Source organism: Nothoprocta perdicaria, unplaced genomic scaffold (genome assembly GCF_003342845.1).
Source record: "Nothoprocta perdicaria isolate Ctin4 unplaced genomic scaffold, notPer1 scaffold_64, whole genome shotgun sequence".
NCBI lineage: Eukaryota > Metazoa > Chordata > Aves > Tinamiformes > Tinamidae > Nothoprocta > Nothoprocta perdicaria.
Window position 1 is genome coordinate 3,285,393 of NW_020455910.1, and position 14,387 is coordinate 3,299,779.

Here is a 14,387-nt window from a genome sequence, read left to right on the forward strand (position 1 = left end):
AAAAAAAAGCGCAACCTTCCCCCGACCCTGTTTTTTTTTTTTTCTCCGCGTTTCCGGCACGGTTTGCACGGCGGGGAGGCGGTGTCGGGCTGCGCTGATGGCGGCCGCGCTGGAGGCTGCGCGGGGCTGCGCAGTGGCCCTGGGCGCGGAGCGGGGGGACGTGCGGAGCCCCCGAGGGCAGCCCCGGTGCGGAGGGGCGCGGGGGGCCACGGAGAGGGGCGGCGGGCGCCCACGCGCCTCCCGCGCGGCCGTTGCCGGCGGGGAGGGCGCGCGGGACGGCGGCAGAAGGGCGCTGGAATGAGGGCTGTTGCGGGAACGCCGTTAGCGCGGGAGCGTTGGCTGCGCGCGGGCCCGGGCCGCGCCCCGGCCTGGTGCGGGGTCTGCCCGGGAGCGGCCGAGTGGCCGGGCGCCAGCGCCGGGTGTCGGCAGCGGCCGCGGCCGGGAAGCGGCGCGGGAGGCCGAGGTTCCTCGCGTGCATCTGCTCCCTGAGAGCAGCCAGTTAAAACACAGGGAATGGAGATACTGGGGATGGGGAAATGGGGGATATTTTCCCTCAGAGATGCATGTTGCATGTGTTAATGTGATGGGATATGAACATSATCCCTGGGAAGGGGAGATTCCCTCTTACGGGCTCACCTGAAGCTCTTGCAGGTGCTTCCCGTAAGCACGCAGCCTTATTCTTTTTTAACGCGAGATATAAACCCTTAAACCGTGGTTCCAGGGTTGGCTGCAGCGTCTCGGCTGGGAGCATTGCCTGGAGATGGGTCAGGAGCAGCGTTTGGAGCAGCTCCCGCTCGGATCCCAAGCGCTCCCTCGGCTGTCCATTAAAAACAACTCGTGCAGCCACCGCCGAAACACAGGGTGCACCTGCGTTTATGCAGACGGAGTCGTTAAAATCTGTCCGTTGGGCAGTGTGTGGGAGTAGCACGAGGAGAGAGAGGGACTCGCTTCTGGGAAAGGAGGAGGAAGCCCTGGGTGTGTTGGTGTCCTTGGCGAGCGGCCTGCCCCTCGTCAGGAATAGGCYTTAGGGGAGGGGGAAAAGGTCTGCAGGGCTTGGCAGCCCTGTGTGCCGAGACCCCGCTCGCTCCTGCAGGGCTTTTCCTATGTATTTTCCATCTCTCTGCTCCTGGGTAGCCTCCTGGTAGGCTCCTTGTCTGTCCCTGGACCTGTGAAACGGCTGTAGGCCTCAGAATGTGGCAAAATCATCCCCTCCAAAATAAACTAATAAATAAAACYCCGGGGATTTTTTTCCTAAATCTTCAAAGGAACCATCCCGCCCTTTGATTAAGTATCCCAAAAGACTTGAAGTTCGTTGTGACAAGGTGCTCTTTGTAATAAAATTTACTCCAATATTGTATCGTACAAAGGATAGATACATTTTCTGTGGTGCCACTTTACCTGCAGTGTTTATGGTTCTGTTATAACCCTTTCCATGGTCTCAAAGGTACGTTGAGGTTTGTCACAATGTGCATGTTTCTCTGTGTAAGTCTTGTCCGGAAACTTCCRTTATCTTAAACACTGATTTAACAGTGGGATATTCTTTTTACTTCCATTTCTCTTCAGTTCTAGTGCCTTCCATTTACCCCTGGGTTTATAGAATCTCCATCATTTTCCTGTGGAGTATTTCTGGAAYGCTTGTGAAGAGAGCTGGAAAAAGCAAAGTATTCAGAGCAATGGGCAGTATCRGGTAGAGCAGAGCTCACCTGAGTGCACCAGCCATTTCAGGTGAGAATATTGCCTAATTCACACAGAATGAAGAATACAACCTTTCTATTGCCACAGTGGTAACTTTGCATGGCTACGCACATACGTGCACCTTGTTTTTGTATAAAGCACCRTAAGGCTGAGGTTCATAATGTATTCCAGCACACACAATTCTTCATCTTATCTGTTTTTATTTTTTATCAYTATTTTCCACTTTAGGAAGCAATAGGATGGGAGCTGTACTTGAACACAGATGGCATGGAGGCACAGCATTTGCTGCAACTTGCTTGAAGTTATGTTACAGAGTTCATTTTTAACATAAGCTTGAAACCTTTATTTTGTAGAAAACTCTCTCTGAAATGGCATCAGCCCAAATATAGGCTACACGGTTTGACTGCTGCTTGAATATTTGGTGGTAGCACGGGGAAAAATGAATGGATGCAGGAAAAATAATAATTCTTAAAAGTACCTAGAGAATCCCCACTGGAGCAAACATTAGAGGCAGCACAGGCAGGTACTGCATTTGGCTATCTCTGGAAATAGAAGGGAAAACTGAGTGCAGCAGGCTGTTGATAATGCTGTAGGCAGCATTAATAGTTTTGTGGAAGAAAACCATCAGTCTTTCCGTTCACTTCTTTCCATTCTTTCCCGTTTTGGCGTGAATGGAATGTGTCCTGCCACAACCCTCATTGCCACTCGCCAGAGTTGTTGTTTGCTCACAGCCCCATATGTCAATAGAAGCGACACTCATTCTCCTTTAAGGAGGCTATTTTTGCCAAGCACCATTTCCACTTCTCTGCCTTTCCTGAACGCTGCCATTTGAAACAGATCCAGGGAATTAGACATTACTCACCTTTGCACGGGCTGTCTCTTGAGCCGATACTTGCCTGCTGCCTTCCATTCTTACATTTCCTGCACTTTTCCCTCAGCGAGGAATGCTGTGTTTTGTCTTGCYTGTTGCAGTTTTGACTGGGGAATTTAGTTGCTCGAAAGGCTATGCTTGGAGCCGTTTCCCTTCTCTTGAAATGCCTTTTCTCTGCTGCTTTCCATGCGGCTTTATGTTCGATGACTTGCACTTTCACTATCTCAGGCTGTCAGGCATGCTTGTCAACATCTAGAAGCAGAGACTCATTTGCAGAGCTAGACACATTTCCATATAAAAGTGCATATATATGTATATTTATGTGCATTGCTTCGCTGTTTTCTGCGAAAGGCAGAAGTGGAAGGAAATGAAAGAAAATGACCTCAGATATCTTTCACTCCCCCTCCTAACGCAGCATTTAGTTCGTTCTTCTCTCTCATCTTTCCTGTAGGTACTTAGTTATTCCTCCCCCTGCCTCCCCATATCCAATTAGAAGTGGGTGGGTAGCCAGGAAGGGTTATCCATTTGCAAGAGGAGGACGACAGGAGGTTTGGGGGGAAGGTTACCCTAACGGAGGCCAGGGAAGGCAGTCCAGGAAGCCAGTAGGAATAACTGTTACAAGACAGTAAATCCTGTCGGGAATTGGAAAGCACAGTGTTATTTTCTTTCCGGGCTAACCAGGCTGCTGTTAGAAAATAGAGATGTTCTGGGTTCCTGGGCAAGGGAAAACGAGGAAGGGCAGCCCCTCACGGAGCATTTCTCTGGGGACCAGGGCATGACTCGGCAAATCTATGGCCTATGGGGGAAAGAAAACTGGCAGCTCTGTTGTCTTGGATCCTGCTGTCAGGAGCTGCCTTCCTGAAAGCTGCTTTCTCAGATTCCTAACTGCTGGTGATTTGTGCTGTACTTTCCATGCTGACACTCAGGCTACATGACTATTTTGTATATAGGACAGTCTTCCCGAGCTGCCAGCGGGCTCAGCTCCCAGTTGACAAAAGCAAGACCAGTGGAGGGGTACTGCCTTTCATCAACGTTTTTAGGAAGATGTCCCAGCGAGTTTCATTTCTTTCTTTGGCCACAGCCTCTGATTTGTAAGTCCAGCTCTAAGGTTTGCTCAGAAAACGTGCAGATGAGAAGATACATATCTCATTCCTCTCTTTTTGTTAAGTCTAATTGTGCTTTTGAGTCACCTACCACACTTTTCAGGACAAACTGAGATATTTTAGTGCAGGRAGGGATAATTTTTATTCTTTATTTTTTTTCTTCCCTCAGTGGTGACAAAAGGAGATAGGTTCTCACTGTGTGTCAGGTGCTGGGCTCTCAAATATAAATTGTGGATGTGGCTGCTATTTTCCATTACTGCATGGAAAGTCGTTAGAACTAGTGGCTCTCACATGCTCTGCTTCATCAAAGATCTCCTTGGAGCCTGTTCTCAGCATCTCCCCTGACTGTCCATAGTCTAGTTTTATAAAAAATGGCAYATTCAGCTGCAGTATCAAAGTAGCAGCAAGTCCTGCTTAAGTAATCACGTTCTTTGGATTCAAATCCTCAAACAATTTGGATTAYGGGCTGGTTTAAAAATATACATTAGAGGGAGAGCGTGAGGGAGTGGATAACTGCAAGTGTCCCCACCTGAGGAGTCATCCTCAGATTCTCCTCTCTGTCAGTAAAATGCAAAGGTCATTTTCATGAAAAGAATTTAAAATGTTTGCAAACATTTAGTTAGCAAAGGGAAAAGTATCCAAGGAGAATGTCAAAATACTCACCAAATAAACAACACAGAACCGAAAAATAGTGAGTTAGCGTGCTCTTTGAGTCTAAAAAGAAGTGATGTAAAGTGTCAACTTCTTTCACGGAACCTGTCACCAAATGATCAAAATAAATTAGTGTGGCTTTTTGCTCCCTACTAACATTTCTGCAGCAGAAAGCTGGATTGTGTTCCTCCTTGTTTAGAAGATGTTCCAGAAGGGTATGAAAAGCAGTAAATTTGCACAGGTGTCACCGAAAGCTTAATATGATGTAGAGAAATGTTGTTCCTGTTACTTAGTGTACGAAATGGGATRGAACACCAGGACCTAGCTGTATTTGAAGGCTTGCAATAAATTTCAGTAACCAGTTAACTTGTGTGGAAATTCTTAAAGAGATGAGAGCTCATTTTGGAAACAGGCAGCTTAGTATTGTTAGTATTGTTAGTGTGTTCAGTTTCCCATAGAAAAAGGGAAACTGGGTTTGTACCTGGATTGATTTTGGAATATTAAATGCAAGCTGAAAAGGTAGGTGGAAAAAGAGCGTTCAACACTCTTGAAGAAGGTTGATTATAATCAGCCTATTTTGAGATCCAGCTAAAGAGCATTTCAGGAATGCTGCTGCAGTCACCAGAGCTGTGAAAACATTAAAATAAAATATCTCCAGCCATCAGCAGCAAAAAGGAGATTGAACATAAGTGTTTGAAAATGCTCAGCCAGCCAGAGGCCTACAAGTGGCATATGCTGGTTTATATATTAAGATTTTWTTATAGTCGCGTTTTCAACCCATTGCCCAATGCTGAGGTATTTGCATGTATTCCAAGGAAATACTGAAAAAACTTATCCCAGAGGTTTTCTTCCTGCATTTCTCTCTCAGATAACCTGGTGGATGCTGCTGAAATGGACACACGTGGTGCTGGGCACGTGCAGGTGTGATGGGCACCTTCCCACCCGTGAGCACTGGCCATGCTGGGATCTCCAGGCTGCAGGTGTGAGCTCCTGTGAGTACAACAAAGCAGGGATAAACTCGCTGTGCCCTGGCCTTATCCTGGCCCTTTCTGTAGGGCTGAATGACACCCTCAGTTACTAAACCCTGAATAATTCTTTGGGCTTATAAATGAAAACAGTTCTTTTATTTTGGAAACAATAGATGCTGAGATTTGGGAACCTGGATCTCTCTTTAGCTTGCATTCATTTCCTTTCTGTGTAACTGTTCTCGAGTGAGCAAGATAATACTTAAGAAGTGTTACCAGAAGAGACAGGATGTCTTGAAGCAGACTTGGGACTAACATCATTCTATTATATCTACTTTGATTTATTTTGGGGCTTATTTTTTATTTATTTGAATGTACTAGCTAATGTTATTTTAATGTTGATTGTCAGGAAAAAGGCTCCATAATGTCTTGTTTGAAATCTTTCTGCCACTTAATTTCATCTCGTCTTGTTTGCATTTATCCTGAGTTAGTCTGTTATTTTTTTAAACAATACATTATTTATTTTATTTACATTCTTTTAGAAATAAATAATACTGCTAGAGCTGAAGGCATCAGGAGAAGCACTCAAGTGAACTCATAATTTGGAAGAATGTAAGTTACCAGTCCCATAGGGTACAGCCTGAGGATTTCTACAGGGCCTCAAAAATGAAATAGCTTCACTCCTGTATGAAATATGCAGACTCTTAACTAACATTTGCAGTTAAAGGGATCAACGAGTAGCATTTTGATCTTTTATTTTTAAAAGGTAATCCAAGGAATTATTATTCCTCATTTCAAGTTATGCTTAGAAGTGGAATGATGGAGCACTCACCTTTTATGAGATTGTCTAAGGAACTACAATTTCTACAGGAGGAAAATAGGTCTCATTAATGTCTCTTACAGTCACCTGAATAGTTTAATAGAGGCATGAGTGAAGGAGAAGTGATTAATTTATCAAGATTTTCACAAGTTTTTTAGTATTTTTTTTTTTTATAACTGGTTGCTAAAGAAATTTGGGATGTAATTTTACAAGGGAAACGTAAACCCTTAAATGCATATTTAAAAAAAACTTTATTCAACTTACAAGTACTAATAGATACTTCCAACCTTRTTCCCACCTCTTGAAGGCTTTTTCAATGCAGCAGGAACTCACTTTTTCCACTGGTAAATCACTCAGTTCCCTTGTTCTGCTGCTGAGCATGTGCAAAACCATCTTGACAGCTCCAGGCTGCTAAGCCCCAAAGAAATACACAAAATAAGCATTTTCTTGCAAGTCTCCTCTCAACTGCCTGTCAGGCTCAGTTTTGCATCCCAGCAACCAATTTGGTCTCATTTTATTTTATACTGACTACATTTATCACAATTTACTTTATATTCTTGATAGGATATTGAAAGAGGCTCTCAGGGCCACAGATTGCTGCTGAAATGTTAGACAACATTTGGCACGAACAGGAGCAGAAATTAAAAACTGGCATTTTTTAGCCTGCTTGCCTTTGAAATGGAGTTTATGAGATTGTGTTGTTTATCTCTCTGTACATTCAGCAGTTCCCCTTAAAAATTGCGGAGCCCAATTTCAACGACAAGCTGGAATCTCAAGATAAATAAGGTTGGTGAAAAACTGCAGCTGTACAGAGGACAAAGAGCATAATTGAATGTCTGCACTGAGGAAAAGGCAGGTGGAAGCCGGCCTTTATATAGCAGCTGAGAGCAGCCAGGCAGCGGATGCTCAGAGACTGTGAGCCCTGCGTGGAGGAGAGGCCTTGGTTAGCACAGCAAAGGACATGCCAGCAGGCAAGGGCCACGAGTCGATGAGAACCAGCAATCCAACCCACTTGGCTTGTTGTATTTCTTGCAGAACAACTTGATTTTTCTTGTCCTGCCTCTTCCTCCTTCCCACCCCGAACACCTCTTTTCCTCTCAGAATCTCCAGAGTCTGTTACTATCTTTGCAGTCTCCTTGCTCTCTTTGCTCTGTATCAATTCGTTTAATAACGTAAGGGTTTTGTCAGATTTAGTAATGAGGTCTCAGAAATACTCTGTTGGGAACCAGTAAATGGCTCTTTCCTCATCCAAAAAGTTCAGTCAGGCTGTTGGATGTGCTCATGTCAAGACCTACAACAAAACTAATCGTTACAGACCCTTTTCCACCCTGACTGGAGAATCTCCTGCTTTGGTATTTATACTCATTAGATATTTCTGGCTTCTTGTTATGTCCCCCTCCTAGCTGTCTGACATTTTACAGATTCAGTTGTATGTGGTGGGACTAGTAAATCTAGTTTAAAAGAAGCTAACTATAATTAAGCAAATGGATTTTTTAATCTATGCACACATTTCAAACCAACCCAGCATCACCAGGTTTTTAGAATATTCTTGTAAGGAGATTTAGGGCTAGCCGACAGAATCCTTACTGCTCTATAAGATAATGTGAGCATTGTATATTTTACAGGTTAGTTTAGCTGGCCAAAAAAAAAAAAAAAAGAAAAAAAAAGAATTACTTAGGTCCTTTTTTGTCTTTCGGTTGTCAGGTTCTTGCTGAAGGTGGATAGCTTCTCCAGACAGGAAAGTTTCTGTAGATCTTCTGTAGTCACCCATTTAAGCAGGATACCAGCGGGCTGGTGTCAAAAAAAAAAAACAAACAAAAAGACCCCAGAACATAGACAGATACTACTGTACTGTGATAAAGGATGGTCCTCTGCACAGCTTCCCAGCTGGTGAGACGTGTCTGATCCTGCGTAACAGATAAGCCCCAGGAAGTGTAAAGGTAGCAGGAGCGCTCGCAGTGTGGCCAGGTTACAGTTTTGCAGTTGTATAAAGGTCAGCAGCAAATTGACATCTACACCCAGTCCTGCAGGATTAGGTCCTTCCTTAGGGACAAAGCTCCCTGGCAAACGTCTGCACGATTGGCCCRTGGTTGTATGGAAAACCTGAGGCCAAGGAAGGGAGAACCTGTCCCTTGCAAACCATGGCTGGACTTCCCAACCCAATCTGTCTCGTCATTTATTTAGGGCAGGCTTTGAAAACCTAAGCCTTGATGAAGAATTTTTGAAGAAAAACTCCAGGCATAAGGTCTCATAGGGCAGCTGCTCTTCTTCTACTGACTTTTGGATTCTCTAAGATGTTTTTTATTACTAGACTTGAAAATCAGTTTTATGTGAGAAGAAAGTAAAACTACTGAAGGAGACTAACCAGTTTATGGATGTTATGGTTATGATCTCTCAAATAGTTAATGTCTCACTTCTCAGTTAAACATTTATTTTGTTTTTCAAACTTGGCAAGCTTCTGGCTAGGCTAATTAGAGTGCAACTAGGTTGTGAACAAATGATCTCTGTGAAATAAGTGGTATTCAAGCACCAGGAATAGCTGCAGACTGACTGCAGAATGGTGTGAGCTCCTCTCAATCCCTCAAACAAATCTGCAAATCAGCTGCAGGTTTTTACAGTGCTATTTTTCTTGTACTTAAAGTGTCACCATAGCTAGTTATAATTTATGCCCACAAATACAAAGGAACTGTATGGAGAGAGCAACATATAGGACTTGTTAGGCCATGGATTCAGATGTGTACCAGGACTATGGCTAAGAGAAGATGATTTGCACCTGAAATGCAGAGGCAAAAAGCAGAGGGTTGGTAAGGAGAATTTAGACTTTTTGATAAAGTGCAGTGATAGCTAGAGGAACACAATTTGGGGAAAAAAACAGGCCTCCAAAAGTTAGTCTAGAAAATGTTTCACCTGCTGTGAAAATAAAAAGGAAGGGGAGGGAATAAGGAAGTCTGAAGCATATGGAGTTTCAGGATTTGGCTGAAGGAAAAGAAGCAGTTGAAGTTGCTGCTACAATTGCAACCTCTTGTATAAATTCATAGGCAGTCCTAAAGACTTGGGAGATTGTGTTGTATTCAGCACCTATGGAAAAGGGGAGACAGGCTGGAGGGGAGTCATACGCGCACTGCAAAACAAGGTGAAGATTTTCAAGTGTCCAGCTAGAAATACGGACGGTGCTCGAGTAGGAAGGAATTTTCCGAATCTACTGAACTCCCTGGAGGATGCTTGCATCAACACGTGAGAGGTGCATACGCTGCAGCTATTCAGCACTGAACCAGCTGCCCAGGCTGTTTATTTTCTCCATCTCCTACAGCTTGCTGGTAATGAGGGAAGCCTGGGTGAGTGTTCAGTTTTTGCCGGAGCACTTCCAGGCTCTCAGCACACAGACACTCCATGTCAAACATCGAGCTTGTCCCTCAGAACCACGAAGCACAAGCTCAGGGAAGGATCTTTCTGCAGATTCCAGGAAGAAGCTAAGGCGACACACCTGTATAGCTCCCATATAGCTCCCGTATGGCTCCTGCAGTGTACACGCCGAGCCTTGGCTGGCACCTGCGCCATGGTTTGCCCGGCACSTCCTTCCCACCCTGCTCCTGGCACCCTTCCCACCTCCGCACAACGACTTGTGTCTCCAACATATTGGCTCTCGGAGCAAACGAGACAAAACAGCCTAAAGGATGCTCCGAATCCGAGCACACGCAGCATGGTGGCCCTTCCGCGCTGCCTGGCTGCTCTGCCCCAGACCCCACCACGCTCCTCCTCCCGCAGCCCGCGCTGCTGGGGACTTTGCCCCCGCACGGAGCTTCGTGCTCCCACAACTTCTCCCTTGGCAACGGCAGCTCCCGCCGGGATCCTCCCCGCCTGCGGTGGCGGCTCCCGGGGCATGCGGAGCTCGGCCCACCTGGGCCGGGAGYGCCCGGCGGCTCCGCCACAGGCGAACAAAGAGCGAGGCCCGCGAGCCCGGCGCCATCGCCGCCGACGCCAGGCCTCCATCTCCGGCGCTAAGGGCTGTCACCTACCGCCGGTTTATGGCTCCAGCCAACGCTTAACTTAAAAGTGTATTTTCTCCAGAGAAAAGATCAACAACAGAAATATATGGGTTTTTTTTTTCTGCCTAAAAATCAGCCCGTGTTGCATTTGGGGAGTACGAAGAATCTCCAAATTAGGTTACAAAAATATACAGTTTATTATTTTGATTACAGCAGTTCTAGCTGAATATTTTTACAGCTTTGAAAATGTTCAAAGGGATTTAGAAGTAAAGGAGGCGTTTTTTCTTTTTTTTTCTCTCTTTTTTTTTCCCCTCCTAGGGCCTTAAAAACTAAATTCTCTCTGAGTGTTTGCTAGAAATCCTTTATCTGCTTCTTTTTCTCTGGCTTCTTCCTAAAGAAGGAATTGTTTTTCTTGGGATTTTTTTTTTCTTTGGTCTTCAATTAGTCTGTTTGAACCATTTTCAGAGAAGCCTGGCTGCCGACTCCACAAAACCATTCCTGCTGCAGAAAAAAACAGTTTGTGAAAAGTGCAGTTGTTAGCGGCTGCTTCTTCTGTAACCTATCCATTTTACACAGGCACGAGACATTTTTGCTGGCCCAAATGCATGTGCTTTTTTGTCACACCTGTTGTGTCTTCCTTTTGAGCATATGTTCATTACTGTCAAGTGAGTAGCCCCACACACTTGGCCGGCTGCCTGCAATGCTGAAGGGAAAGTCTTTTATCAGGTTGAGGGGCATTAACACGTATGTTTTGCTTGTAGATATGAAAATGGCAGGTTTCTACATGTGTTTGTTTCTTCYCATCTTGTTTTTATGGTGAATTAAGTCTAGGCTTGATTTGTTATCTGTGTGGTGGTCTCAATTTTTCACTGTACCGTTCACTGCTGCAAGGAGGGTGCTGGAGAATCTTGATACCCTTCAGAAGAGTAATCTGCATTTGCTTATTTTGCACACACAGAAGAGCATGGAGGGGATACACAAGTAGTCCTTGGGCCATGGAGCAGAACCAAGTCTCCTCACTCTCAACTGATAGCCCTAGTAAACTGGAAAGCTGTGATTTCTTYCAGAATCAATGTTCTAACTTATATTTTGGACAAAGAGACAAACTTCTGGCAGGAGCTGAAGATCCCCATGTGAAGCCCTTGTGGTAGCTGGAATGTGCCCTGGAGAAGTGGGTCTATCTCCTTTGAGATGGAGAATTAAATATGGAGCTCCCATGTCCTGTGTGAGTAGTCTAACTGCTGAAGCACTCAGATGATGGAGAAGAGAAGGAAGGCAATCTCATTTGCTGTTTGTAAGGAAAACATGATTACTGCTTGCTCTTTTCCCAGCTCCATCTTCAGAAGAGATGACTGGCAATTAACTCAATGCAAAGATTGATCCTTGAAACCGGGACCTAGGCAGAATTGGAGGTGCATCCTTGGCTTTGGCCATGTCTCTAGAGTCATGTTTTGCTGGGGATGTAGAGACCAGGCCTGCACATCCTGTGGCAACAGCGTTTTCCAGATATCCCTCCATATACGCTGCAACCCCATCACCCAGAAGGTACCAAGAGAGGTACCAGAGCTTGATATGAAGGGGCTGAAGAAGGCTGCCTTATGTTTTGCTTGATGCAGAGACAGCATGCATATTTAGAGGCTGCCATGGTCATCATCGTCTTTCATACATAAGCTGCAGTCGGTTCCATTTAGGAGGCAGCTGCGTATTCGATAGGCTGCGAGTTTATGGCTACATTCGTAACATTTGTGTGTAAAGATGTCAACCTGCACTGACACCCCGTGAGGCTATTCACACAGCAAGCTGGAATCCCTTGGAGAAACAGAAAGATAAATGACTTGCCTGCAGTCAAACATGTCAGTGCTAAAAATAATAATACCTGGTTTATGGATTGAAAAACCAGCATAGAATCAACTCTTTTATATCTCAGGCTTCCCACAGCTTTCAGATGGATGTGAAGATGTTGGGCTGACTGGGATCTGTTAGATCTAATTAAGCCTTAATTATCATACATTAAACAATTAAAATAATGAAGATCAGGTACAATCAAATTTCAAGGCAAAGAGATTTAGCAAGATTAGAGTTTTTAAACTATGCAGATGATGGCATTAATCTTGGAGGACATCCAACATAAACGATATACGAGCTAGCCAGCTGGGAAGGCAGCAAACTGGAGGTAATGCCAGGTTCCCAGCACAAAATGTAAGGAGATGGCTAYATTTTCATCTTCCCTATTGCAGTTTTATTTTTAGATAAGTGCAAAATACTGTATGTATCAAAACATGTGTATGCACACACATATAACGTATGCATGATGGTTATGACCATCCATTACAAATGTATGGACTTTGACAGAAGCACGAAACTCAGCTTGAAATGCTTGGTGAATTATACCTTCTACTGTACCTACCATTTATGTTTTTAAGAGTTATTCTGTGGGCTATTTGTGGTAAATCTAGCACTGGGGAAACTGGCTTTGACTGACAGAAGTTGTTCCTTGTCCATACAGCGGTAGAGCACACTGGGAGATGAGAGGAGGCTTCGGGCCCCCCTTTCATTCCTTTCCTGGCCTCTCTAGGGAGCTCATCATCGCTGTTATCATTGGTAATGCATTTATGACACTTGGTGAGGAAGCCCTACTGTGTGCTTTGTATGAAGTCAGGCTCTCTCCAGCACAGCCAGAGTTTGTGGAGGGTCCTGGACCCCAGGAAAGCGGGGCCACCATGAGGTGGGAATGCTGCTAATGGGGTCACCCTGGAGGCAGAGCATGGAAACRACCAGTGGGTAACAGCTGATAATGGAAGGGCAGGTAAATGTGACCAAAAGCTTGGCTTGCAGTTCACTGGTAAAATGATTTTACCAGAAAAGGAAAATCTTTTTAAAAAGCCAAAGAACAAAGATATTTGAGGTATCCTCTGGGAAATAAAGATGAGCAATCTCTGCTGTGGGTTTTCTCTGTATAATCGAACACTGTATTCCTGGAGGGCTTTTTTTATTTGGTTCTCAGCTCTCTCTGATTCTTCTCAGCAATGTACACAAGCAGCAGCACAGAATACAGAGATAGTCAGAAGGAAAACAGTGTGTTGAGAGAATTTAATTAATAAGTCCTTGTGGGACCATGTGGACTATGGAGAGCATGGGGGTAGATGAGCAAAGAGAGATCCTCCTCATGTCTGAATGTCCTAAACAATTAATTGAAAGAGCAAAAGAGGCACCAAAAGGAGTTGATAATTTTTGGAAAGGCTAAAAAATGAAAATTGGGCAACATGTAACTTTTCTCTTTTGATAGTGTTTTAGCAAAGCTGTACTGTACCACTTTCAGGGAGGAGAATTTGGGCCAAGGATTTAACAATAGACACCCAAAGGCCTCAGAAAAAGTATGAGATTGGGGAAACAGAGCAAAAGAAGAGGCTCCCTCTCCTGTACAGCAACTTTTTATTTGTTTGTTTTACAGTTATTCAGAGACTCTTAAGAAGTCCTGCAGTTACGGATGCCACACGCACCAAGTTGCAACCTTGGAGRCCCACTGCTCGCCAGCAGGCTGATGACAGACGAGAGCAATGCTGCTCACCCACCACAGCTTTCTGCCTGACCCGGCCCCCGAGGATTTTTGGCATACTGATCTTGACCTCTCTTTCCTGTCCTCTCAGCTGTTACTTCACAGTGCCCTTGGGCTAGCTGAATTTATCCTTGCTGATGGCATTTTAGTTCCCTGCCCTGGTGGTGATGTTGAGYGTGGGCTTTTAGTCTTGGGGTAGATCTTGGAACTGCAAATCAAAATTGCACATCCCTGCTTCTATTAGCAGCTTTGCCGAGGTCCAGAAGTTGCTGGAAGCSTGTTATTCTCCACCATTTACTGGCTGTGAACTATGTAGATACTCATATTTTTAATTTCCTTTCATTTAGTGGTGTGTGCAGGACCTCAGTTATGACCAGCAGGGAACACTCTTCTGGTACAGAGCGGCAATTCAATGTCTGTGCCAACCCTGGCTTGTAAAAAGCCTGGCAGCGCTTGACAAACAAAGCCTAGAAATGTTGCTATTAAAAGCATTTATTGAATAAATCCATATGTGACAAAATGATAGCTGCAAAAAGCAGTGGAATTGTGTTTTAATGGATAAATCTTATTTGAAAGGTAAAACTGAGCTGTGAAAGCTCACAGAACAGTCACCTGAGGATAGAGCTTTGAGCAACGTGGGAAAAATTAGAACCACTATGAACAATATAGAGGATAATAGATTTCAGAAGATGTCTGCTTCGAGTGGGAGCTTTTATGTAAAGAAAAGAGAGAGGATAAGC

The 14,387-nt window shown here is 44.6% G+C and overlaps 1 long non-coding RNA gene across 1 annotated transcript; it reads left to right on the plus strand.

Moving 5' to 3' along the window:
• The first annotated feature begins 1,284 nt into the window (after nucleotides 1-1,284).
• Nucleotides 1,285-14,175, plus strand: LOC112956534. The gene is made up of 4 exons (XR_003251065.1): nucleotides 1,285-1,444; nucleotides 1,564-1,725; nucleotides 5,189-5,312; nucleotides 13,543-14,175. It is a non-coding gene; the product is annotated as an uncharacterized LOC112956534 (long non-coding RNA).
• Nucleotides 14,176-14,387: the final 212 nt, after the last annotated feature.